The sequence below is a fragment of the Onychomys torridus genome, chromosome 14 (genome assembly GCF_903995425.1).
Source record: "Onychomys torridus chromosome 14, mOncTor1.1, whole genome shotgun sequence".
In the NCBI taxonomy this organism is placed as follows: Eukaryota; Metazoa; Chordata; class Mammalia; order Rodentia; family Cricetidae; genus Onychomys; species Onychomys torridus.
In genome coordinates, this window is record NC_050456.1 from 21702002 (window position 1) to 21729078 (window position 27077).

Below are 27077 nucleotides of genomic sequence, written 5' to 3' on the forward strand. Positions count from 1 at the left end.
TATGAGTTTGTATTTTTTTAGTGCTGAATTGTACATTCCACTCCCATCTTTATTCTCTAGATCTGTAGCAACAAATAAAGAGGTGATTTTAGTTTTTTCCCCCCCAAATTCCTCTAGGAAAGCCCCTTTTAAACTCAACAGATTTTAGTCCAATGAGGAACCCTCTTCCTTTGGACTAGATTTTGCATATTGTCTGTTTCTTACAGAGCTTCCGTATTGTCTCAGGCTCCACTGGAAATGCAGCAAGGATTCCTAGCACATCCCAGTTGCCATAGCAACAGCAGTCTTTCCCATAATGAGCTGCATCATCTGAACTGATGTCACAGCATCATGCAGCAGGTCAAACAAGGCATCTCCTAGTATTGCATCCTACAGATGTGCTGTAAACATCAAAAGAAGACGCCGGGAGCAGGAGATGGTGAGTGTTAAATGCCCAGGCCTTAATTGCATGGCTGTTTTGTTGGCTAGTCGGGGGCGTCTGCTAAGGCAGAGATGGGGGGGATGTTGTCTGTTTAAAAGGGATCGGAGAAAGGAGGGTTGTTTTGCCTAATTCTGTTTTCAGGCTGCTGTATTAAGACAAAGGCCTGTAAGCATCATGTAAGAATCAAAGTGTAAAGATTTCTTACGCCATCTCCGCCTGTTATATTTAGTGTTCTCCTGGATTAAAAAAAATAATAATCAGAGGATAATTTTCTATTGCAAAAGCCTCCATAAGCTCTAAAATGTGTAGTTCATGGTATTTTAACATTGTAAAGATATGTTTCTTTTTTATGGGGCAGGGCTAATTGGTCCCATTTGCCTCTGTGATTTATGAAATATTTAGTGACTTGCAGAATGGAATTCAGAATTTACCTCCATTGGGTTTCAGGTTCTTCACACAGCGAGGAATGAGCGCTGAATAAGCATTTGACATAACTACCATGTGGAAGGGATTCTCTTGCATGTTCAAGAAAGAATCTATTAAAAGCATAAAGACTGAAACCAGATGAAATTGTTTATGTCCTTTGATTTGTACAGAATGTCTTTAATTCATGTCCTCCATAGTTAAGAGGCTGTAGCTGGAGTTGTTAGCAGGCTGGTTTGTTACTGCGAGAGGAACACATCTCTCTGCGGCAGTTATAGTCAAGGATAACCAGTCAAGGGACTCTGGAAAGGCTGGTGGTATTGCTGTCTCTTGCTTAACTTTAGCCCCAAACTGGTGTGATGCATAAATGTCAGGGTCCTTAATACTTGTTAGGAATGCAAATCTCTGCACTCAGAACGTCAACTCAATTTTGGAACTGGACCCTGAGTACTCAACCATAAACATGCATTGTTTACATTTAACCCAGAGCTCGCCTTTAAGCGTCTTAACTTGTATTATTTTCTAAAAGCAAGTCTAAGAGGCCAGTAGGGAACAGTGTATATCGCCTTTTGTTTTGGGAAATGAAATGGATCTCCCTGGTGCAACTGATGGCTACTGGGGGAGGAAAACAAGGCCCATGTCAGTTCAGCTGATCAGTCTACCCGCTTACAGTCAGGGAGTGGTCTTGTGTTTCAGTGTGGTCCCATTCACAGTTCTTATTTAGAGAGTCTTACTGGAAAGAATAGCACCCTTGTGTTCCTTTTCGTTTAGTGTAGATTGTTGATGGAGCCGGAAACAGAGACATCACAAGAAGCAGGAACAGCAACATCTCTAGCCAGCTTGGATTGATTTTTTTTTTCCTGTGGAGTTGAGCATATCAGTCCCATTAGGCGCTAGCTTGAGTGGGAGAGCTTGCGTTTTAATATCCCACACCACACACATGCTGGCCCCAGGCTTTGAGGCGTGTATGACTGACTGGCATACAGCTGTATGGAATGGAAGAGGTCAACTCAGTCTGGCTTTCTCCCAAGCACTTAGGAGCATGGATGTTCACTGCCTGCTTTTTTTTTTTTCTTTTTATGACGCAGAGTGTGAGCAGAAAGCTCCACTGGGGCTGCTGGGTGTGAACACTCGAGCCAGAAGCTCTAAGGTGAAAGGGAGGAGTGGATGGTGATGGGGGAAGGGAAATTGTGCCCGGTGACTGAAGTCCCAGTCTGGGCACCATGGCCCGCACCCGTCGGAATCCCTCTGAGGTACTGCTCCCAACAGCAAGCACCGAGAAAAGGACCTGTTTGGTAACATACATTGCTAGTTGTGACAAAATAACTAACTCCAGGCCGTGTTTTAACGGGCTGTCTCGTGACTTAATTCTGACCTCTTTTGTCCACCGGTGCTTTCAGCTGCATCATCGTGGGTGATGTGTACAATTACTGGAAGTCACAGAGGCCACCAGACTCCTTAAGGGGCAGGGTTTGAAAAGTGAAGTCATGCTCTGAGGGTGGGGAAGGGCACTGGCGGGTGCGGGCTGCTGCACAGTTGCTAGTGAACATCCGCCCGGGGCAGACCAGCCTGTCATCCTCCCAGCCCCCACAGCGTGCGGCTACAGTTCCTCAACTTTATGCTTTTGTGCTTTTTGCTCCAGGAGAACAAAGCCTTGATAGCGGGAGCTGTCACCCGGGTGTTCTGTTTCTTCGAGGGCCACAGCCTGGCTTGCACTCTGATTAGCTGTGTCTTAATTACCAGCGAAGGCTATTTCAGTTGCTGTAGCTTTAATATATCCCCAAGGGATGGTGTGTGTGTGTGTGTGTATGGGGGAGGGAGGGAGAAACTGTTCCATGGCTGGATTTATTGGTGCCTCAGTAAAATTTTCTAGATTTTTCAAGTATTTTGTTGTGCGTCATGACTGGAATGTTTTCAAAGCCACGTTGACTATGTGGCCAAGTTTAGTCTGTGTTACACAAGCAGCTAATCTCTTCTCTGCTATTAGTTTATGGATTTTGTTACCGAATTACAAAGTTATGATGAATTTAATAATTCTTTCCAGATAACTAGGCCATAGTGGGGGTAGTAAAAATAGTCATCATAATAACAACTATAACTAATATTTATTCAACTCATTATTTATCAGTTTTACTGGACCAAGCTTTGTGTATTAGCTTCTTTAGCTCTTCAGATGACATTATGAGGTAGAAAGTAACAGCCTCACTTCATAAGACTGGGCGCTGGTATTCATATTTTACAGAATCAGTTCTTAGGTTAGACATCTGGCTGAAGTCACAGATCTTATGCATGCCTCTTTCTGCAGCCCCTCCAGTTTTACCACACCTTAACTGTCTTCATCATTTCTACTTTCTCACGCATGCCCCACCCTCCTAATTCTGATCGGAAGATCAGGTTTTCCAGGTGGAATGCAGCCTACTCCACTCAGATCAGTGTACTGTAAAGATGAGCGTGAATCTTGGTCAGATGCGAATACCTGCTCTGACCATAGGAGTTTAAGTAATGTGGAGCTGAGGCTCCGTCCTTTGCCACTACCCTTGCTCGACACAGTGCTGTCGCTGGAGCTGAGCATGGCAAATGCTACATGAACGTGAGCAGGTATGACGGAGTCTCACTAAAAGTGGGTCTTGCCTGAGTCATTAGTGATTCAAGTTTGTTGTCCCGGTCTTATTAGCCAGATCTGTAGTGTTCTGTTAATCTTGAGATATTTGCATTTGCTGCCAATACCAGGCAAATAATAAAAGCCAAAGCTCTCTCACAGGCTAGAAAGTCTGATATGAATTTACCTCTTGAATCAAGAAATAAAACGAAGGTTTACTGGCTGGAAGAGTGAGTGGCTGAAGTTGAGTGCTGTGATTCTAGTACAAGAATTACAGTCTTGTGTAACATCCTGGAAGCCTCGTGCTTGAGGAGAGCCAATCTAGTCATCCCGGCATCATCTTGACCGTCCCTAGCCATCCACTCCCAGTATCATCACAGGGCTCTAGGGGCTGTTCTTTGTTTAAGTATAGGCTAATGCATACACTGACAGCGTTGATATTGATTCTGGAAGGATGACTACTTAGAAATATTATTCCACTGGGTGCATTAGCCTTTTCTAGGTTCTGGGAAGAAGTTAGCCTTTGTCCTATTCTGCTCCAAGGAGGCACAAGTTCTTTTTCTGCACGAGGAACAGGGTTGAGAGTTTGGCTAGGAAGTAGTTGGAGCATCTACACACAGTGCATTCTGCAGGGGAGATGATGATACAATTGTTGGGGTGATTCCTTTCACCTAGAGACTGAAAAAAGTTGCTTCTGTTTACTTTGATTCCATGTGCTAATAATATAGAAATCTCTATAGCTATATAGCTGTCCATGCATACATGGTTCATATATGGAGATGAACATACTATATTGAATAATAGCCAGTTTTTCCTCATTGGGATGGATTAGAATCTCGCCATGTGTCAAAAAGACCAATATTGTCACATTAGTATAAGCTATTCTGAGAAATATAATTGCAATAATTCAGAAAGTATATTTCTGTCTTATTTGACAAAACTGACCTAAGAAAATAAGAAATGTATAAGATAAATCAATTAAGGAGAGATATAAAAATTTCTATTGCAATATTTCTCACCTCGACAAACTCTTTTCCTGGACAGGCTTCTAGGTATAGCATTCTGGAAAGGTAGTTGGCCAGTGGAGGTGTGTGCATGCAAGGCTCCAGCCTTACGTGTTTATACTAGCATGCCGTACAAATAGCAATTAAAATGAGAAGGCTTAGTTAGTATAACATCATCCTAATTTATGTAAAGCCATGTATTTACACAGATGTTTCTTTTTGGTTTTTTGAGACAGGGTTTCTCTGTGTAGCTTTGCACCTTTCCTGGATCTCGCTCTGTAGACCAGGCTGGCCTCAAACTCACAAAGATCTGCCTGGCTCTGCCTCCCAAGTGCTGGGATTAAAGGCGTGCGCCACCACCGCCCACCTGAGCAAAGACGAGGCTTTGCCTCAAGGATTCAGAGACTATTGTCTCTTAAAACAGGGATATCATAACACAGGACCATGTACATTTAGGGGGCCATTCCTCACATCTTGTCAGAGCAGAAAGTTGAGCGCTGGATTGGAACCAGAGACAAGAATAATTATCAAAGACATGCCCATGGCTCACCTTCCCAAACAGGGATACCAGTTGGGTCCCGAGTGCTTAAAATAAGAACCTTTGGGAATATTCCAGACTAAATCCATTGCAACGTTTATGTATCCACCTTGGCTTTTTTTCAAAGCAGTAAAACAAACCAAAGCAAACCAACCAACAAAAATAATTGAGAGCTCCCTCATCTTTGCTGGTAACCAGAAACACTTTTCACAGGAATATCACTTTTATAGGACTTGGTGCAGAGAGTCTGACCGTTAGGTATTCTGAATTAATGAGGCATAAGGTTTCTCCTCCAGAAGCATGTATCCCTTAGAATCTGAATCCTTGTTTTGGTTTTAAGACTTGGTGAGGATATAAAAGAGATCGTTTCTCTTGTAATCCACCAACTATGCTTTTCTCTGGTCCCCGGTCACAAAGCATGCTCCAAATTCTTTTTGGCCATCTTGCAACTGTATGCTTGAGTCTTGTGGAGAACTAGCAGAAGCTCGTGGAACTTCCAGAGCAAGTTCTCAAACCGGCTGGTGCCGGAACTGAACGTGGCTTGCAGTTTATGTCATAACCTGTGCAGTTAGACAAATCTACATGTGGCTTAATACTTTGCTGTTAGGATCTTGGAACTTAATAATATCTACCTAAGGGGATCTGCATTTCCATTGTATACTGGACTCTGTAAATTTTGCAGTCAGTTCTTTATGGTCCCTTTGGTACACCTTTAGGTGCCCCGTGGGCATTTGGGTTTGAGGCTCTCTTATCCCCTAGCTCTGAGACAGTTCAGGCATGGTTTTAGAACTTTAAAGCTAAGAGATCACTGTTATGAAAACAACTCAGAGCCAAAGACCCCCGCCCCCATAGGACACTAGCAGTGTGCCCGGTAAATCAGTGGTATTGCTTTTACAGGCAATCAGGGACATATTCCATTATAGCTGATGATGTTTGGGGGGCCAGGTTTATGTGTCACCACCATCGCTTCCAGGGGAGAAATCAAATCCTCTCTGCAAAGCAAGCTAATTAAGCATCCTATTGGCCCCATGCTTACATCAATTCTCTCGCCCTTTGTTACCTCCTTGGTTGCTTTCATCGGCTTCTTTGTTTAACTCTCATTTAACTAATTACACAACATGTTTCTGCTGCCTGGGTATGTTTTCTACCACCCCCCTTCCCCCCATCATCTCGGTCCCTCCCCTCAGGAGGCCAGGGACCTATGATTTGAGGTTCTATTACGGCAGGAAGAGTTCATATTTTTTTTAATTAAAAAGGGAATTACAGTCAATGTAATGAACCTTTCTCAGTTCTGCCTCTCTAACATCCCACAGTCCAGATCCAGTTGCTATTTGTGGTGATGAGACTCTGGCGATTGGCTCTGGGCCTCAAGGTAGGGAAGCAGTCTTACTCATTGTGACAACGAGGAAGGGCTGTGTTCAGTGGTGAGTCTAGAGATTCAAATAGCTGTCATTGCAGTGGCATGGGAGATGGTACATGGGTGATGGTCCCTTGAATGATGATGGTACATGGGTGATGGTCCTTTGAATGATGGTACCTGAGTGATGGTCCCTTGAATGATGATGGTACCTGAGTGATGGTACATTGAAAAATGATAGCTTTTCTCTTCTCTCTGTCTCTCTCTTTTTATTTTGAGTATGTGAATAAATAGAAGCATGAGGGATCTACAAAGGGGGGTTGCTGTCTCTTGAAGCCTTAGGGTAGAGTTCTCCTTAAGAACTGAAGCCCAAGAACTGCATACCATAACAGTCTTGATATTTACCATGGCTACCATTGTATAAGTCAGAAAAGCAGCTTAATTCAGATAATTTCACCAGTAGTCAACAATGAACAAATGCATCAAATGTCCACCATCTGCCCAAGGGGGAAAACATAAAAAAACAAAAACAAGGACAATCTCAAGGCCACACATGTATATTACCTGGAGAGCATGTCACAGAGTCAACACTGTGTCATTGTCCGGGCTCACCTTGCAAACAGTCCTGATTACTTCTTGTTTGTTCTGACACCTGAGATGAAGTGGGCACAAGCATGGTGATGAAGTAACACCAGTATGCCTGTGAGTGCCCGATCATCTTCCCACATGCCTGTGGTGCCCGATCATCTTCCCACATTTAACTTCTTGATTAAACGCCTTTTTACCAACTCATTGCCTGCACTCACTGGTTCACTCAAAACCATCATTTTTTCTAGCGTCCTCTCAGTTTTCCCCATCCTTGGTGCTCAGTGTGTTTCCACCCTGCCCACAGTCCTATCAGTGTTAGGACAATCCTAAGCTGGACCCCGCAGGTCTGGTCAGCAGCCTCTGGGTCCTCATCTCTGCGCCACCTTTGACCCTCTTTAGAGCCACACAGCAATGGTCCTCACAGCGCAGAACCCGACGCTGCAGCTCCTCGGCTGTGCCCCTTGTGAAATCATCTGTTCACATTTCACTTTTAATAGTTCAGACCCTGCTGTGTTTAATCTGATGTCCATGTTTCTGTGACTTAGGAGAATGTCCCTTTAAGAATACCTTTAATCACTACTGAAGGCAGCCCATCTACTATTAATAGCTAAACCAGGAGGGGCATATGTGGTAGAAGACTAGATGTAAAATGAACTTAGGTGTGGCAAGAATGATCAATAAAAGCCCCTTCCTGCTGTTTTTATTTAAAGTTAAAAAATAAGGGAAGTGAGAAGATGGTAGGCATAGCAAGCCATGGAGATGCGTGCTTCTTCGGCACTGGCTTGGAGTGGTAGCTTTAAGACACTGTAAACACTTGCTTCCGAAGGGCAGCTACTCCATAAGAGACGTAAATGAGAAAACACAGGTAAAAATAAAAAGAACCGTAAAGCAGCGGTGATTGTTCTGAGCGCTAATAAAAGATCGACATACACTGAGATGGGAACTTAGCAATAAATAAAAGTAACTGATAATCAGGTTTTTAAAAAAGTCTAAACTTATCCTAGCATGGAATATAAGGAGGGTTGTGTCTTGTTTTTGCCATCCTGGGGATCAAACTTAGGGTCTCGCATGTACTAGGGGAGCACTCTAGCTCTCTGCTATACCCTCAGGCCTGGTAATTAGATTTTTAAGCATATGTGTTTTAAATGAAACCGAAAAGGAATAAAGAGAGAAACCGAGGACCAAGAAAACAGTGATAGAATCATCTCAAGAAGAGATAAATCTCACCCTGTGGGTTTTTGCCTTGTCATCCTAGCCTCTATGTTTTGGTTAATGTCCTTTGATCTATTTGTCACAAAGAAACGGGAATAGCGTGGAGGGGGGGGGCAGCAGCGCCTCCGCCTCCTCCTCCTCCTCCTCGGGGTTTCCGGGAAGGAGCTGGGGTGCTGTAGCTCATTTGACAGACACATTGAGGGGGAAGAGAGATGACTGATGGATGGTGGCTCACAACCACCTATAACTCCAGTTCCAGGGGATCCAATGCTCCATTGGGCCTCTGAGAGGTCCTGAACATACCCGGTGCATATAAACTCATGCAGGAGCACACACATGCACATACACATACACACACATGCACACACACACACACACACACAGAGAGAGAGAGAGAGAGAGAGAGAGAGAGAGAGAGAGAGAGAGAGAGTAAAAAGACAGGTCCTGCACACACACACAATGAGGAGACAGACAGACTGGTGAATCTCAAGTTCCTTTAGGAACACAGTCTTTTATTCTCCTTTGATTTATGAATCCTTAGCTAAAAAATATGCTTGCTGGTTTGGCTGGTGAATTTTGAAAGAACTTTCGATATAGGCAAGCAGCAGGGAGAGTGGCAAGCCATGGTTGGCAGAGGCTTCCCTGTTAAAAATATCTTAAGGAAAATAAATACGGTCACTCTGGTAAAAGCAGAAAAGCACAGAAAGGCGGTGGTGGAGCCGTTTGCCAGAACATGCAACCTCACAAATGAAGCAACTAGTTAAGGAAGCTATGTCTCTTACTTATAGTTAGAGGCAGACTATCTTTTAATAGTAGATATCCACTGATGATTTTTATTCGAAAGGCATGCTTTAAATGTCATGCTTCTGAAGTGTTTCTTTAAGAGCAGGTGTTTTGTTTTTTTTTCTTGAAATTGAACCCATTTTAACAGCAAACTATTTTTAGAATGTCTTTTTTGTTTGTTTGTTTTTTTTGTTTTTGTTTAAAGACAGACTATCCTGCAGCCATTAGAAAAGCATTCTGAATAGGAACATTGAAAGTTCAAAGTGCTTTTTAGTTATGATTGTAAGTGAACCTTAAGTTTGTTTGTTTGTTTGTTTGTTTTGGTTTTTCGAGGCAGGGTTTCTCTGTGTAGCTTTGTGCCTTTCCTGGATCTCACTTGGTAGCTCAGGCTGGCCTTGAACTCACAGATTAAAGGCATGCACCACCACCACCGCCCGGCTTAAGTTTGTTTTTTAAAAAGTAAACGTTAAGTGTATTTTAAGTTGACTTTTCTCAGTCTCGTGTCGTGAGATAGCTGAGTGGCCACCTGAGAATTTTCTCTCGTCTGTGGCCCGGAGCATGGCCGGTCGCTGTGTCCAAGGATGTTACTGTGTTCAAATGCAGAATCATTAGGGAGACACTGGTAGCAATGAGCAAGCAGAGCGTTGGTGTTTGTTGGGATAACTTCACCAAACCTTGGTCTTGAATATTTTTTTTTTTATTTTCTATTACCTCAAATATTTTATATCTCACTTGCAGGGTTCTCCATGACTTTTAATTGTTTAACCTTCTGACTTTCAGTAGCATGCTCCAATATTTTAAATGTGCCTGTTGCTCTCATGTAGGTGAAAACAGTTACATGTATTGCCTTAATCCAGGAACATGGTTGTAATACTACAGTAGGTAGCTTATCACAGAAACTCATTCCTCACAGGTGTGAAGGCCGGATCTCCAGGATCAAGGTTCCGCAGACTTGGTGGGCAGTAAGTGTCCATAGTGGGGAATTATGGGCACTAATCCTATTCATTGGGATCCAAAATGAGCTTTGAATTGGCTCCATTTGCTAATATCATTGCTTTGGGGGTTAGGGTTTCAGCATATAAGTTTTCGTAACAAATATTTAGGCAATAGTGTTTATATGTCATTTTTTTCTCACTTTGTGTGTGCCATTGGCTTGAATTTCCCAGTACTTCATAGTTGCCAGCCCATAGTCAACACATACGGTTTCATTTAAACCAACCAATTATTTTCCCTCACAGGAGTTCTCACCCCTAGCTTCCCTAGCTTGAGGATTCATTCCTTTTGTCCTTTTTAGCCACAACATATGCATTCAGTTAGTGACCGGGATAAAATGTTTGGTTCCTTGCTCTACCCATTGGCCATAAACTCATACTGCTGTCCCAGACATCTATATAAAATGTGAGTGACTGCTTTCATCAGTTTGAACCACATGGGATTCCCATTTTTGTGGTCAGATGGCCAAATAATTATCAACTTGATGTTGTTCAATAAAATCATTTGTTATCATAAAATATTAGTTTTTCATTTTTTTTTTTTTTTTTTACATGTCAGTGATGAAAACCAGCTCTTAAAGAGCAAGTGAAGTAATGCACATAGTGAAAGGGCCTGGGTGAAGGCGGGTCTGGGGTGGGGTTCTGTTTCTTCTGCTACTGACATTGTGAATGCAGCAAGTAACTTAACTTCGCCCAGCTTCAGCATCCTCATTTGAAAAATGGAAGTGGTCAAGCCTGCTTTGCAAGCCTGTGTGCAATGTTCACGGCTCACAGAAGGGCACCTGTTACTAGTAACCACCACAGTACTCCTGAGCCACAATATATAAATGCTTAGCTCTGAAGCCAGCGGCTCTCAGTAGACTGGAGGAGAAGTTGCTGTAAGAAGGGGCTGGTTCCTGAGAAGAGTGTTTCCTTTAGCACGAGCCAGGGCCACATCCACTAGCACAAGGTTCCGAAAGACATTTCTGTGGGGAATGTGAAGCTGTCTTTTACGTCATCCTCAGGTGACTATTTCGGGAGCAGATTCTGAAATTTACTTGGCACCTCAAAATTTACTGCATCTTTCTCTTTTCATTTTTTTTAAATAATAAAATTCCATTAAAACCATAAAGTTTGTGTTTCTGTAACAAATAGTTTTCAAGTTTTGTTCTATAAAAACTGTGCTAACATATCTTAGTGAGGTTAAATGTTTACTCATGAATTTAGATTTCTAGCCCCTGATAATTTTTCCTTGAGTCAAATTTATACTTCTCCAGTTTTCTGAGTTTTTTAGACATGACTATTCTGCATACCTCAATGTCATTCCCATGCTACACATGTTCATTTTGAATTTTCTATCTGGAAGAAAACGTTGTCCCCAGTCCCCATCTCTCCAGGAAGACATTAGGAGTCATTTCCAGCACCCAGACCCTTCTTTGCCCTCACCTGACCTCTGCTGAAAGTTTGGTGAGGTTGAACTTATGATAATACAGTGTTATTTATTTATTTATTATGTATACAGCATGTATGACTGCAGGCCAGAAGAGGGCACCTGATCTCATTACAGATGGTTGTGAGCCACCATGTGGTTGCTGGGAATTGAACTCAGGACCTCTGGAAGAGCAATCAGTGCCCTTAACCTCTGAGCCACCTCTCCAGCCCCCTACAATTTTTAAAAAATGTGTAGTGGACTAGGTTGGGTTTGCTCATCTCTTGGTTTCCCTTTGTCTAAACCACAGACTGGATACAATTAGGTAGTGTCTCATGGAAGTCTCTCCTGTCTCTAGGATCTGTCTAGATGCTTCTGAACCTTGCCCAGCTTCCTGGATACAGTATGTATCCAGGACAACTTGAGGATCGGGTGTGGTTAGTGCACTGTGGTGCAGAAGAGGGAGAAAGAGCACATGATGAGCATTGGATGGGGTTGTGCTAAACAGAAGATCTTAGCCCCATTGATTTGTTACATTTTCAATTTTGAACTACAAATGTATCTGGTCAAAGTGTCCCTAAAGTTAGTGTGTGGTTACTATACCCTGACTCAAAGGGGGAACGTGCCACTGTCCTCAGTACTGTTCAGAAAAGAGCAAAGGAGCGACTTTTATTCCTCTCTAAGGAACCAGAAGACAGGCTCTGTTAAAGAACATGGACAAGCTACTGGTGAGCTCAGGTTTCTGAATTTAGAGGTTAGGCCACCCACCTGCTAGCTGCCCACCCAGCCTTCTTAGGGCCTGCTTTGCTTTATAGTAGCTGCTTTGTCAAACACTGCGGAGCTTGGAAACAATGTTTATGAAATACCTAGCATAGTGTGGGATTGGGAGGCGGGTACAGGAAATACTCAGCAGTGATCAGTAGAGACTGAACTATTTCTAGCCGGCCACAGCCTTGTCCTCATTTTAGAACAATTTCTGTTTCAGTTTCAGACCTGTGGGTCATCAGTGGTCAGACTATTGTACCAGCATCAACTCTTTCTGTCAAGCAGGCAGGAAACGCATCACACAATCAACACAGTGAGGAACTGGGGAGACAACTCGGGTTCTGCTTATGAATTGAGCCTGGCATCATACCCCATAAGCCCCAGGTCCCTTTAAAAGCCTTTGCTCATTTCTCAAACTCTGTCCTCATAACTTATGAATTTATAAAGCAATAATTCTTTTATTATATGTTACTACTTATTCACGGCAAGCTTGTAAACACATGTGTACCGTCCCCCCACACAGCTGGGAGTACTGTTGACAAAAACCTGCCTGTTCTGTTCTGTAAGGATTCTGGCACAATGGTACTCACAGGTGGCCCTGCGTGGAACTCAGGTGCAATTTGACTAGCTCTCTTGTGTTCTGGGTCTTTTCTGCTGCTCATGGAGCCCATAAGGCTGTTCTAACAGCTGTCTTCATGCCTGCTTTCCTAAGGGAATGTCCCATGATCCACCTGCACATTGTTGTCATCATCCAGGATATAGTGTTTCAGGAGCTATCTGGATGTGTGAAGAATGATAAGACCAAGAGCTTCTGTGTAGTTCCTGCATGGAACAGCCATCGAATTTCAGCATGCATTCATTGGACATCTGCCTAGTGACCGTGACTGTGGACACAACACATAGCAACACAGTAGCAGGATAGTCAGAAAGATATAAACTCATTTAATTAATTCTACTATATACAAAGTGTTATGGTGAAGTACATGGATTTGTAGTTATTGGGGTTTGGGGTCTAATGGGGTAGATATTTGACCTAAGCTTTGAGGAATGATTCTGAGTTCCATTTGGTTGGATGTAGAATATTATTAAGTACAAGTATCCACTGTGTTATGTAACAGATTATAAAAGTGTATAAGGAGAATGAGTGTACAGTGTGTTTGAGATGAGGCTTGAAGAGGATATGGAAAGGCTTTCCATGCAATTGCTATTTAAAAAGATTATTTAAAATACAAATAAATATCTTGTATTCCTTATATTTTGTTTCTAGTTTTAGGAAAATGTTTCCATAAAAAATTGGGGCCTAGTAAATAATAAAAATCAAAGTTAAAGCTCATAATATTGCCAAGGGAAATCCCACATTTAAAAGTATGCATTTATTCTCTGACACAGGCCAATACCTATACTATGTTGTATACTTAAGTATGATTAGCTTTGCAGTTTTAGACATGATAGTGAACATTTAACAGACACAGAGGTGATGTACACATATTCAAGGCACAAAATTGCCCGGAGAACTTTTCATTTAACTTCATAGGAACTCATGGGTTATGAAGAATTGGGGTTGAGAATTTCTTTAGGCCAATTTGATAGCATAATTTTCAGGTTACTTTTGGAAACCATGGCCACTCCCTCCCCAGATTTGAGGTGGTAGTAGTTATTCTTCCATAGCCTTTACACCAGGCTTAATGAGTGAGAGCCTGAGATTCCAGCCTGTCATCCACAGAGGTATTTACTTAGTAGACTGGCATTCACTAGTAAAGCAGACATCGCATATTCCATACCTCCTGTTTCGTCGGCTTGAGGAGCTCTCATGGTTCTTTCCTTTTCCTAACTGCATGGTCTCTATAGCCTTGAACTCATAGCGATTATGCTACTCTAGCTCCCAACTGTTGTGAATAGAGGCGTGGGCCACCGTGCCTGTCCATTTCAGGGGTTCCAACTGTATGTCCACAGCTTTCCTGGCAGTAGGAGTTGGCACCCTTTTGTCCATGTCACACCATCAGAACTGCTGAACCAGTGTTCAGAGACACAGGCCGAGACAAAGACATCACTAAAAGGTGCTGTCAGTGAAGACTTCAGAGAACTCTCACTGTTTATTCTTATGAGCGTTTTTAAACTGTTTTAGCTAGCCTGCACAGATACACAATTTCAACAAATGAAAACTATTCTACCTTTTAGATTGTTTGCCTTGAAGTGAAACTATTTAATTGGATACATATCACATGATGTTAAATTATCTTAAAGTAAATTATAGATCTTATCAGACCAGCTTAAGTTTCTTACCCACCTCTGACCAGATGAGAGACATTGAGGTTTACAAGATGGATAAAAACTCAACATAGGTCTAAATGACTCTCATCCTCGTAATACTAACACATTTGACCACATACCTACTTCTAGGGGAAAGGCACTTGCTCCTAAGCCATCAGACCAACCTAAATTTGATCCCTAGAACCTCCCTGAGAGGAGAAAGCCAACTCTCACAGGTTGTCCCCTAACTTCCACACATGCATGCTGGAGTACACACAAAGCACATCCCCAAGAAAATAACGACTGGTAATTTTGTTTTAAGGTATTGATTCTGTGCCTTCTGTTGACGTGGTCTCTTCTGTACCCCTCTCCCAGAAGATGGACAATTCCTAGCAGAATTCTGAGGTCTTTTTAAAAAATACCTCAAAGGTGGCTTTGCTTATAGGTTCTTATAATTCTTTCCTGAGTGAAAAATTGGAATACATTTTTCAGGAGCTGTAAGACATTCATGTGAAGCCATCCGGTCCTAAGACTCCCCAACATAGACTAGGATTTTTTCAGTGTCCTCCACCCAGGAACATGACAAAGTTCAGATAATTCTTTCAAAGCTGTAAGTGCCCTGTGTCCTTTACTCAGTGCCATTCTCATTTCCTAAGGCCTGTACATTGGTTCCAACATCCTTCTCACAGATCGTCCAGGATTTTTACCTGATTTTGTTCTAGAAGATTCCTGGCAGCCATGCTCACAACCAGGATGTCTGAGGTAGAAAGACCTTTCAAGTTACCGTTGTAGGAGATCTTCCTTTCTATTTTCATTCATGAAAGGGGTTGTCTGATGTGGATATCACTCTGTATAAATAAAATGCTGATTGGCCAGTAGCCAGGCAGGAAGTATAGGTGGGACAAGCAGAGAGGAGAATTCTGGGAAGTGGAAGACTGAGGCGGAGAGACCGGCCAGTCGCCGCCATGACAAGCGAGATGTAAGGTACAGGTAAGCCACAAGCCACGTGGCAAGTTATAGATGAATAGAAATGGGTTAATTTAAGATAGAAGAAGTAGACAACAAGAAGCCTGCCACAGCCATACAGTTTATAAGTAATATAAGCGTCTGAGTGATTATTTTATAAGTGGGTTGTGGGACCACAGGGCCTTGGTGGCACCTGGAGAGAAGCTCTCCAGCTACAGTTGTCTATTTGTGGCCTATGACCCTGTAAGAACAGTCACATCATGTTTCACAAAATAGGACTTATTTACATATCTGAAGGACAGTACCCATTTCCCCAAAGATGATGTTTATTGGTGAAATTATTAAGTCCACTCCACGTAGTTAAAAGGGAAGTTTATTTTGTGGGGTAACTTACAATGAAGGGATAGGTTGTAGGGTCTGGCAAAGGTATGGCGCAGTCCGGCGGTGTTCTCTGGAGAACTCTGCTCTGTCTACCTCCTGCATCCAGCGTCCCAGAACCAAGAGAGAGACCTCCTCTCGATCCTGGGTCTTCCGCTTCCCCCTCCACCCTGCCTTGTGGGCGTGACCATTACCAGAGCCTCAATGCGGGTTGGAACTTCCAGGCCAGCTGGGATGGCTATCCACTACAGATGTTTCACTGTTTTAAAGCAACAACTATTTTGGGCAGAAATTCATAAGTGCACCATCTGGACCTTATGTGAATTTGAATTTGTTGTGAATTTATGTGAATGTGTGAGTGCTTGGTTTTTGTTTTGTTTTGTTTTTTAGTGCTCTTCAAAAATGTTTCATTTTGACTTAAAAATTGTAAAATCAGAGAAGAACTTTCTCACAGAAGTCTTTTGATTTTGTAGCTTGGGAAAAATGTGAAGTATCTTATGGCTAGGGATGGAGCTAGGGATGGAGGGATTTTTATTTCTTAGATTTACGTGGTTGTCAGCCTCAGAAATACAGAAATACCTGTAGACATATCAAGGTTTGATGCTGTGGCCAGCAGGGTGCTATTTTGGATGAGGATTTGAAACACTCAAATTTATTAAAAGTGTGTATAACAATAGCCATGCCAACAATAAACTCTTCTAATTGCTGAGTGATTATGTATTAAGCTCAGTGTTAAGGGGTGCTACATACACACTCCCTTAAATCCTCAACACAGATGTTAAAGCTAGTTGAAGTAATATACTACCTAGATTGTGGATTCTTTACGCAGCTCTTCAATGAAAAGATACAAGGCATTTTGGAGAAATGGCTAATTATAGAGCCAGTATAAAGAAAAATTCAAGATAAACATAACCATTTTATAATTTGAAAAAGGAAACATCCAGAAACAAAACAAAACAAAGAGAAAGAATGGACATTTCAGAGGGGAGGTAAACTAAAAGAAGTCTAACTAAACGGATTGTATTGCCCAAAGTTCATAAACATATAGTGTTGAGTTATAACTTAAGAATAAAATAATACACACGAGTGTTACTGTATTATAAAAAGTGATTGAATACATAAGTAAGTAGTAGAGACAAACCTTCATTACAGAATAATTCTAAATTATGTACATAAGTACACGCATCTTCAGAAGGAAAGTTTAGACTTAGAAAAACGGAAGTAGAAATATTGTCGGTTGCCGACAACTGACTTTGTAGATGGGTCGGAGCTTAAGTGGTTACTGATGGAAACAATGTATTTAATAACATTACTTCTGGCTTAGGTAGGGTAAGAATTATAAGCTTTGTTTATCTCAGCTTAGAACCATAGGCATCATGAATTAGAATAATTGCAGATTTTGTTCACACTTTTTTTCTTCTCTGATGTTTTGAGACACGGTCTCACTTTGTAGCCTAGGTCTCAAACTTATTGTGTAGCACAGCCTGTCCTTGAACACATGGTAATTCTCCTGTTTCATCCTCCTGAGAGCTGGGACTACAGGCGTGAGCCATCACATTGGCTGATTTTCTTTATTGCCGTTCATTTTCATAACACAGCTGGGACCTGAGCTTGGCTCATTTATACTGGTCAGCACTCTCTCCTCCAATTCCTTCACCTCTCCTACCCACTTCTCCATGGCCCTGTTGTAGCAGCTGTAAAGAGTTTCATGGGGCGGGGTATGTATAATCACATTTCATTGTATGCGTGTATGATATTCTGAAGAATATTCAATTTATAAGAATATGTAATTTTTTAAAAGAGTTATTCAGCTGTGGACATGGGTTCCTGTACAAACTTGAAGGACTTTTAGGGCCAGAGCTCTGCCTTTGTCAATTCCCATTTTTCAGCCAATGACTGGCACTTCCCTGTAGGAAAAAAAATGAAGCTAAGTGATGGAAACCTATTCCATAGCTCCTACCTCGTCTCTCTTGTACAAAGCAACAATTTGGAGCACTTGTCTTTGGTGCTGGGCCTTATACAAAGAGGTGAAATATTGTCAAACAGTACTCTGCTACTGTTGCTTTGTGTCCTTAGACAAGTTGCTTAAAATGTGCTGGGTTTTACTTCCCCTGTGTGGGAAATAGAGATCGTTGTTTTAATACTCAAAGTATTTACAGGTCGTGGGGGTGTTTAGAGTGATGTCTGGGGTGGTGAATGCCTGGCATGGGAAGTTGTAACTTATTTCTGCTCAGATGGAGCCCATTCTCCCGAGGCTCATCTACATCCTGAACTTTTCCTCTTGCTTTGATTCCTTCCTCTCTCTAGACACACACCCAGATTTCTTCTAAGTTAGAAACAACCAAAGCCTGCCCCTGATTCTGCCTTTCATATATTTTCCCAGTTCTCTTTCCTAACAGCATGTTTCTGGCAGAGTAGGACACTCTGCTGTCTGCTAAGCCGTCTCCTACACAGGAGTGATCTGGATCCGGGTGCATGGAGACTGCTTTCACTGAAGTCAGCACAGAGACTGGGCATTTGATTTTACCCACTTAGCATCCTGGTGGCCCTCTGTGTCTCAGGGAACGAACTTCCTCATACGCACCTGTCAGCTTGGTTCAGGAAAACTGCAATGGATGCAAGCCTAAAGTCAGGCCGAGCCAAAAAGTCTGGGGAGTGACAGCGGGGGGCATCGACTTCCTGCTACCTGTTGGTCTCTCCCTTGACTGTTTTTTTCTCATCTTTTCTATGGACTGCTTCCATTCTTTCCATGGAGTCTGGGCTCCTTCATACTCCTTCAGCCTGTGTTTTTGTGTCTGTCAGCTCTGCGTACAGAGAACTGTTGGCTGAGCTACATCATAACTGGTAAGTTGAGGAGAGAGTCCAGTCTCTGTGTAATTATTTCCTAATTCTGTGGGCTCTGTCCTCAGAAACCTCTGTTCTCACCAATCCTACTGTGGCACTGTCCTGGCTCTCTCTTCACCTGCTTTCTTTGAGTCCCAAGTTTTCTGATGGTTTTGTTCTCATACTAACCTGGGCTTTTTGAAATATACACAGACTCTCTGGTGGGAGGGGAAAGTCATTGGTCCCTTTTCTGGATACTGTTTTTAAAGACATCTAACAAAATACATATAATGGTACTGAGATGTAGCCGTGTAAACAGTTCTGAAAATTGTGATGCAGCAGCGGATGCTTTGACCGTTGTTATTTTAGTTTTGTATTGTAATATTTTGACAGAATCTTGGTACAGAACGGCCTGAAACTCACTTCAGTCTTCTACCTCAGTCTCCCAGGAGCTGGGATTAGAGGTTTGTTTTGAGTCATGATGACTAGCTAAACTACGTTCTGCTGATTTTATTTTTGTTACTGTTATTTGTTTGTTTGGTTTTGAGACAGGATCTTGCTATGTAACCCAGCCTGGCCCCAAATATTCTACCTTTCTACCTCCACACACAAGCATGGGTTTATGGTGTTAGTGTCATGCCGTGGTGTGTTCTTCCTTCCTTCCTTCCTTCCTTCCTTCCTTCCTTCCTTCCTTCCTTCCTTCCTTTCCTCCCTCCCCCTCTCTCTTTCTTAAATTAATACACTAAATAACTAGGTCCTGTGATAGGTCTAATAACTACTATAACTGTAAGCAGTAATTAGGATAAATGTGCTCTCAGGATACGCTTAAGAACTGAGATGTGATTTATTCTGGTGAGCACAGGCATTACTAATACGTCTGGGGTGTGTTTTCTGTATTTATAATTGAAATTATTGGGGGACATTTCAGTTAGTGAATACAAGGTTGTAATTTTTCACACACTTAAGTTCTGTGACCTTCTGAATTCTATTGGCGACACTGTCAGGAGTCCAAGAACTCCACAGCATGGGGCTACACCTTTGCATGGGGCTGTCCTCTCTGCCAGCGCTTAATATTACCATCCGCATCCCCAGGTCTCAGCTTTGTCCTTAGCCTGGATGCCAGAGATCATGCCCTGAATGTCTTCAGTCACCCTACGCTTCTTTCTCTTAGGGCTTTCTCGTCTCCATGGCTAACTCCTAGTGTGACCCCCTTCTATACACCTTCCACAAAGCTCTTGGAATGATCACTCTGAAGAGCCATTCTGCTCTGAATCTGAGCAGAACTGTTCTGAGACATTCAGTGATCACCCTCTTGCCTGCAGGTTGACATGTTATGAAAAGCCCATCCACAGGTAACATCATGGCCTCTATCTCCTATCACCTTCTTTGCCAAATCCTCCACTCTCTGTACCCTTTGCGGATACAACTTGCTTTGACAGTATATACACGTGTGTATCTTCCTGCATGTCTTTTGATTTTTCAAGTCCTGAGTCTCCACACAGGCTTCTTGAACCTTAGCTCTGTCCACTTGCTAATTCTTACTCATCTCTCAAGACTGGACCAAGGTGCTTCCTCTGAGGAAGGTTGTAGATGCTTCACATATAGTCTTTGACTTGCTTCCTTTCTCTTCTTCCTCCCTCCCTCCCTCCCTCCCTCCCCCTCCCTCCCTCCCTCCATATTTGAACCTAATATGCTTCTAATAAGGACCATGTTACATTGAATTACCATTATATATTTTTCTTTTCTCACCAAAGTCTTAAGTTCTTGCTGAAAAATGTTGCATTTTATTCATTTACGTATTAACTCCCTCAATGATAGAGACTATTTATATAGCCATTATTTCCAAGAAGTATTTGTTGACATATTTAATATTACTGAGAAATTACTAATAGGCAATTAATGCAAATTAATCCATTTTAGAGGCTGAGAGCAAATTAATCTCTTCCATTATAAATTGAGGGTAACATTTTAACATTGCTGTGTAATGTCATTGGACTTTTCTACTGAAGGAACCAGGTCATGGAGCTGCTGTAGTACAGAAGAGAGAAACTGTACACACTTTGAAACTGTTTTGAATAAACTGTGACATTTTAATGTACTGTTTTAGATAGATTATTGCTTTGTGTGTTATTGCTATTTTTCCAAATTGATAAATGTTTATTTGAACTGAGGTTATATTTATAGCAACTCTAAGGTAAATGATCAAAAGTTTAAGAATATTTGTGGGTTCTTACTGTGGAGTGATAACACATGAATTCAGAGATTAGAAGATCAGGTTTGATGAAACACATTTATAATTCCAGCACTCCACAGGAGGATTACAAATTTGAGTCCAGTCTGGGCTATGTAACAAGACTTTGGCTCAATAACATTTTTTAAAAAAACAAAATCACTGAATAGTGAATGGGAAATGACCTTACAGTGGATAATTAGACATGGCTGCTACTAGTTCATATGATACTGTCATAGAAATTAAGAAAAGATGTTCCTTCCTCCAAATACCTCACCACCACGTCTAGGAACTGCCCTAGCAGACTGATCTATTAGAATGATGCACGTTCCTGCCATCTTCTGGGAAACTTCACTGATAACCATGCAAACCTTTGGTACCTTAGAAGTGGTTTTGTGTAATGTGTAACCGGCCAGCCTAGCCAAGGATTCTACTTGCATCTTTCATGATAGGTGGTTTTGTGACTGATTAGTTATGTTTTGAAAGGCGGTAAAGGTTTTCAGATTAAACAAAAGTACCAGCCGTGCTTTAGTAAAGGCTTGGAGGAGGTGACTTTCAGCACATCCAAGTGACCCAAAGCCACATCTTGGACAAGTGCTCACTACAGCATCGACACCAGGCACCTAAGAGCACTGTAGCCTCCAGAGCTCTAAAGCATCAGTGCATTAGGTATGTTTCCAGGGAGGCTATCCTACAGAAGCTCTCCATGCCCCATTCTGCAACTCTGGGACAGATTCCCAAGTATGAAGTTTAGAAGTACATCAGACAGCCAGGATTTGATCCTTGCCATATCTTATACCTTCTTGATCTAGAATTCAGAATCCCCATTTGTATGTGACTCCTGAGATTGATGTTCAGCATAGGATGGCAGGAACCTTTGCATCCTGGTTAAAAAGGAAACTGTGTTTTCTTATCAAGGATGAAGTTTGGGATCCAAAATAATTTGAGTATATTTTGTTTTCTTTATATTTCACTCTATATTTGACCTCCTACCTGTGTGTGGGGTGAGGTCTAGGAATACAGGGAGACAAGAGCAGTTTTCTCCAGGCGCATTCTGGTGTAAATTTCAAGGGTAAGAGGAAAGCCCCGATTTCATAAAGCTGGGAAGTCAAGGGAACAAATACTGGTTGTAGGTGAACTTGTTTACTTAGGAGCTAGAACAGTGTGTAGGATTCCCCAGGGAAGAGCAGGAAGGGAGGAAAACTGTGGGATGTAGGACAGGTGGAAGATGCCTGGGCCAGCCAGAGACTCCCACTGAGTAAGTTCCGGAGATCATGCAGGCTGTATTTTCAATGGTTACCAGGATTGGTAAAGATAAATCATCCTGCGACTGATTGGCCTCAGAGCTCTGCTGTAAGTTTCTATCGGGGCAGATACGTGCTGAGGTCCCAGGTGCAGAGGAGTCTGGAGAAACAACAGCTGGCAGGCTGAACTCAAAACTAGGATTGGCTCAGGGACCAGCCTTGGATGGATGGAGGCTTCTTGTGTAACAATAACTCAGCTGGTGAACACTGGATTCTAAATGTGGGTGGGGTTTAAAGGACTTTTGCCTTTGTAGAGCTGCCAAAAAAAGAGAGACACATACCAAATACAAACAAAATAAAGTGGACTGAACTGAATGCCTCAGTGGAGTTTAGGAAGAGGAAATCCCAAAGAAGTTCATCATAAGACACTATTTCCTTTCCTGAGAAGAGACTTCTCTAAGAAGGCAGTCTTTAGAAATGAAAAGTCTCTGATTTTTCAAGGAAACATGACCATTTTAAATATACAAAATACAGAATGCATCAAAGAAATGGAAAAAGAAGGGATGGATGTTAAAGTATTTTATTTTTAAATATTTTTATTTACAGAAGAGTTGCAAAGATAATACAGAATATATTCAGATCTATCTATCTATCTATCTATCTATCTATCTATCTATCTATATCTATCTATCTATCTAATCTGTCATCTATCTATCAATCATCTATCTATCCTCTATCTATCTATCTATCTATCTATCTATCTATCTATCTAGTATGTCATCTATCTATCTATCTATCTATCTATCTATCTATCTATCTATCTATCATCTATCTGTCTATCTCCTTCATCCAGCTTCCTCTCCTGTGAGAGTCCAGTATAACCAGTACGTGCACAATATCTACCCAAGGTCAAGCCAGTCAAGATTTTAGCATAGATGGGGATGTGGTCTCCAGTCCTACCCCTCATTAAAAGCTATTGGCAGTTGACAGCTCTTGGGGAAGGAGATGATCTTTTTTCACATGCCCCAGTGGATGATCCCACACCCATGCACATATGGGCAGCACTAATTTGACATAGTGGTTTATGTACCCCCCAAAAGGACATGAAGTTGGTAAAGGACATTTTTGAGGAAATACAGGGGGAGTTGGAGAGGGAAATGGGGTTGGATAGGTTATGTTCATGATCATATTTCATTGCATGCATGTATGAAACACTCAAGAATAAAGAAAAATTTTAATTGAAAAATTAAATATAACCACAGTATATTGGCACATTACTATTAATTGTAGACTTTTTAGATTTTCCCAGAGTTTCCATTAGTGTCTCTTTTCTGTTCCGATTTATAACCTTGGTTCCTGTATTGACTTCAGTTTTCATATGACCTCACTGTCTTCTAGTTTGTGATGATTTCTCTATATTTCATAGTCTTTTATGAGGCTAATTCTTTTACAGACTAGTGGCAAGATGTGTGTCTCTGAATTTGAGTCTGTCTGGTATTTGCTCCAGAACTGACAGAGGTTATTGATTTGGGAAGAACATCACAGAAGTGCATTTCTCATTGCATCATAGTAGAAGGTTCATAATGTCCTTGCAGCTAGTTACTGGTGATTTAACTTCGAACACATGGCTCCCTTGGTGTTTGCCAGCAAAGTTACTATTTTCTCCCTTTCATGATCATTTCTTAGAAGTCAGTCATTCAGTTTAGTCGGGCTTTCAAAAGGAGGGAAGTTGAGTTCATCTCCTGGAGGAAGATCTATCAAAGGATGTTTGGCACATATAAATTGACTTTTTACTATAGTATAGAGAGGACACTGTGGCCTGGCACATGCTAGTCAAGGGCTCTGCTGCTGTGTTCATCCCCTAGAATGGGCATGTGTTAAAATACCACAAATTAATTGGTAAATCTAGGAAGAGGATTTTTGGGGGGCTATGTACCCATGTTATTCATCTTAAAACTTTTGTTCATTGATCACAGTTTTCATTAGTTTATCTTGAAACAATTATCACCATAATACTATACTAGTGATTTTTAATTTCCCCTATTCATCTACCTTTATTAATTGCATTTTCATGTAAGGAATTTATTCCTTTTTCTTTGTGACTCACTAATAAACTCATACATATTTATTTTATGTTTTGGATTAGCATCGAATACTATATTCATTTATTACATTGTTCAAATCATCTCCCCTTTGTCTATTAACTGTATGATTGGAGAAGCTGGGGAAGATAATTATAGGCCGAGAACAGTGTCAGCTCTGATCTGTAGGGGAGGAAGCTGGTGGGATGAGAGAATCCAGGTTAAGCTCAGCCATAAATGGCAGAGGATGGGGAGGGGGAAGTAAGAGGTGGCAGACTTCAGCCAGGAGGTCAGTGTGGCCAGCACCACAGAGAAGATAAACCAGCCAAGTTGGCAACTAGTTCAAACACCATAACTAGAGAACCACTGGACCATTCAAGGGAGGTCATCTATGCTATTTTAGATTCTGCAGAGCGACTTTCCATGTGAGAAACTAATTAGAATTTTCTTCCTTGGCTCTGGGATCACTGTCCCCGCCTGCAGGGTGGATTTCCAGCTTCAGCTGTGAGAAGGATCAGATTCTGGCTGGTTTGGGGTGAAGTTGTTTACACTCTAAAGGCTTAACTTCAGGGGAGGTGGACCTCTCTTGTGCTACAAGGGAAAGCATTTGTTCCTGCACACACATTTATTATACGTTCGCAGAGGGGGAGTAGAGTGTGTCTTGCTCCCACACCTGGAGAAGCCTCCTGTTCTCTTCTGTGCAGACTGATCATGTCAGTAGGTGCTCTTGGGCTGGCTTAGTGGAGGAGCCTGGGCAAGCCTTGCCCTGAGTTGCTTTTCTTTGGCACTGAAATGAGAATGACTTGTCTAACTTACAGGCTGTTGGGAAAGCGAATAGAATGACTGATGAATTGACCCAACATCACCTAGTCCATTGATTGACTGACTGCAGAAGCACAGTAATGCTGTGAGAGTTACTCAAGGAAACGAGAGCCCTTAAGGGATCCTTTGGTTTATTCTTCTGCTTGCAGACCAGTGAGTGCCCCAGCATCCAGATTAAGTGTTTTATATCTTCTCTTTGGAATGTTTTGGACATGAGACTTGATGTTCATCTTCAGCACTGCTGAAAATATCCAGTAATATTCTCTTCTGTCAGTGTGATACAATTCGTGTTCATTAGAAGGATGAATAAGATGTGTCGTAGACACCAACGGGTTTATAACATTATAGGGGATTGTGTTCATTAGAAGGATGAATAAGACGTGTCATAGACACCAATGGGTTTATAACATCATAGGGGAACCAGGTCTGTATGGGTGACTAAAATTTGGTGAATTAAACCAAAATAACATGGGTACCGTGTGAAGGGAACGAGTGAACTCCACCAGACTTGGGGAAATCTTCAGCAAAACATTGACATTTGGGGAAAGCTCCTACCCCAACTAAGGATGTGCAAGGACAAGGATAAGACACATATACATACGTGCTGTGAGTGTTTTTATATGTGTTTGGGAGGAGAGGGAGCAGACTCATGGTGATATTCCTGGTAGGGTAAACAAGGAATGTGTACAGGGAAGTAAGAACCAATGTGGCCTAAGCCAGTTTGTGACTCAGGGGTAAGATGAATAAATAAATAGCTGCTGGGATCAGGCAGCCATAGAGGCCATGGACTGAAGAAATGACGTAGACCCGTGGCTAGGAATGAAGATTTTTATCTTACTGAATATGGAAGTCGCACAATCAGGACTGTGCTTTAGAAAATCATTTCTCCATTGGTTTGAAAGATTAGTCAGTACTGAGAGGACTAAAACTGATGAGCAAGTTATAAGTCAAGAGAGAAAAGTCATAGGCTGAGTGAGCTGAGGCTGTGACATGGAGCTGGAGAGAAGAGAAAGACTGTATTTCAGACATTGATGGAACAGGGGAAGAGGTCAGAATGAAACAAAGATGGCCTTGATAGTGGTAGTATGATCAGATTAATGGATGGAGAATTTCATCTGAGAAGTAGACTAGATAACACATACTTGTTAGATCAGTAGTAGGAACAGTGCTATTTGGGGCACTGGAGCTACAGAAAAAGCAAACAAGCAAACAGACAAACAAAGGCGCTTTCCTGTTGTAGACTTTGTTGCTCTAGTGAGTAGATTGATGAAAACAAACTCAACAATTAAAAAGACGCTGACCGCTAACAGGCTGCTTAAACACGGATGGCTGGGGGGAGGGGGGACGCTGGAAAACAAACATTTAAGTCCTCATGGGGAATAGATGAGGAGTTCACAGAGGAGCAGCCACTTGATTGAAAAGTGAATTGTGTGGCTCCTGAGGAGGCAGGGAAGGCTGAGAATTCCACAGAAAAGGCATCACACAGACAATGCTAAGGAAGGGACCTCAAAGGCAATGTCTGTCTTCTCCATTAGCTTGTAAGCAGGGCTAGGGCAGGGCTTTGTCTTCCTTGCTAACCCTGATATCTCTAGTCTGAGTGATAAGAGAAAAATAAAACAAAAGACCAAAAGCAGAGTGTGAAGGAAAGCTACTTGTTCCTGAGATGGGGAGGCAGAGACATTGAATCCAGATTACTCTTCGTAATATCTGAGTGAGAAAAGGAACCATGAACAAGAAGACACTAGATTCTTCGAGAAACAAGTTGATACAGAGAGTTGAACCAGTTCCTATTGGTTCTCCTTCAGCTTCTCGACATTGATATAGAATTTTCTCTTAGCCAGGCAGTGGTGGCGCATGCCTTTAATCCTAGCACTCGGGAGGCAGAGGCAGGCAGATCTGTGAGATCGAGGCCAGCCTGCTCTACAAAGTGAGTTCCAGGACAGGTTCTAAAAGCTACACAGAGAAACCCTGTCTCAAAAAAAAAATTAGAATTTTCTCTCATGTGATCACATTTAAGATCTCAGGGATCTTAGAAAGTCTGATTGGACTGGGAACCATGGTTGCTGCTGGTTGATAGAGGAGCAGTATCCTCCACTATTGTCCCTGCCAGCCACTGAAAAGGGAGGATTTAAGGGAAATAACTGTGTATTTTATTGTCTAAAATAAAGAGCTATGATTTCTCTTGCTCTTTTA

At 41.9% G+C, this 27077-nt stretch overlaps 1 protein-coding gene across 2 annotated transcripts in view; it reads left to right on the plus strand.

Moving 5' to 3' along the window:
• Positions 1 to 215: 215 nt before the first annotated feature.
• Positions 216 to 27077, plus strand: part of Akap6 (A-kinase anchoring protein 6) — a 432518-nt gene continuing 405656 nt past the window's right edge. For both annotated transcript variants that reach the window (XM_036205359.1, XM_036205360.1), the window contains exon 1: positions 216 to 418. The gene's annotated coding sequence lies outside the window, so the exon portion shown is untranslated. The remainder of the gene's footprint in view (positions 419 to 27077) is intronic.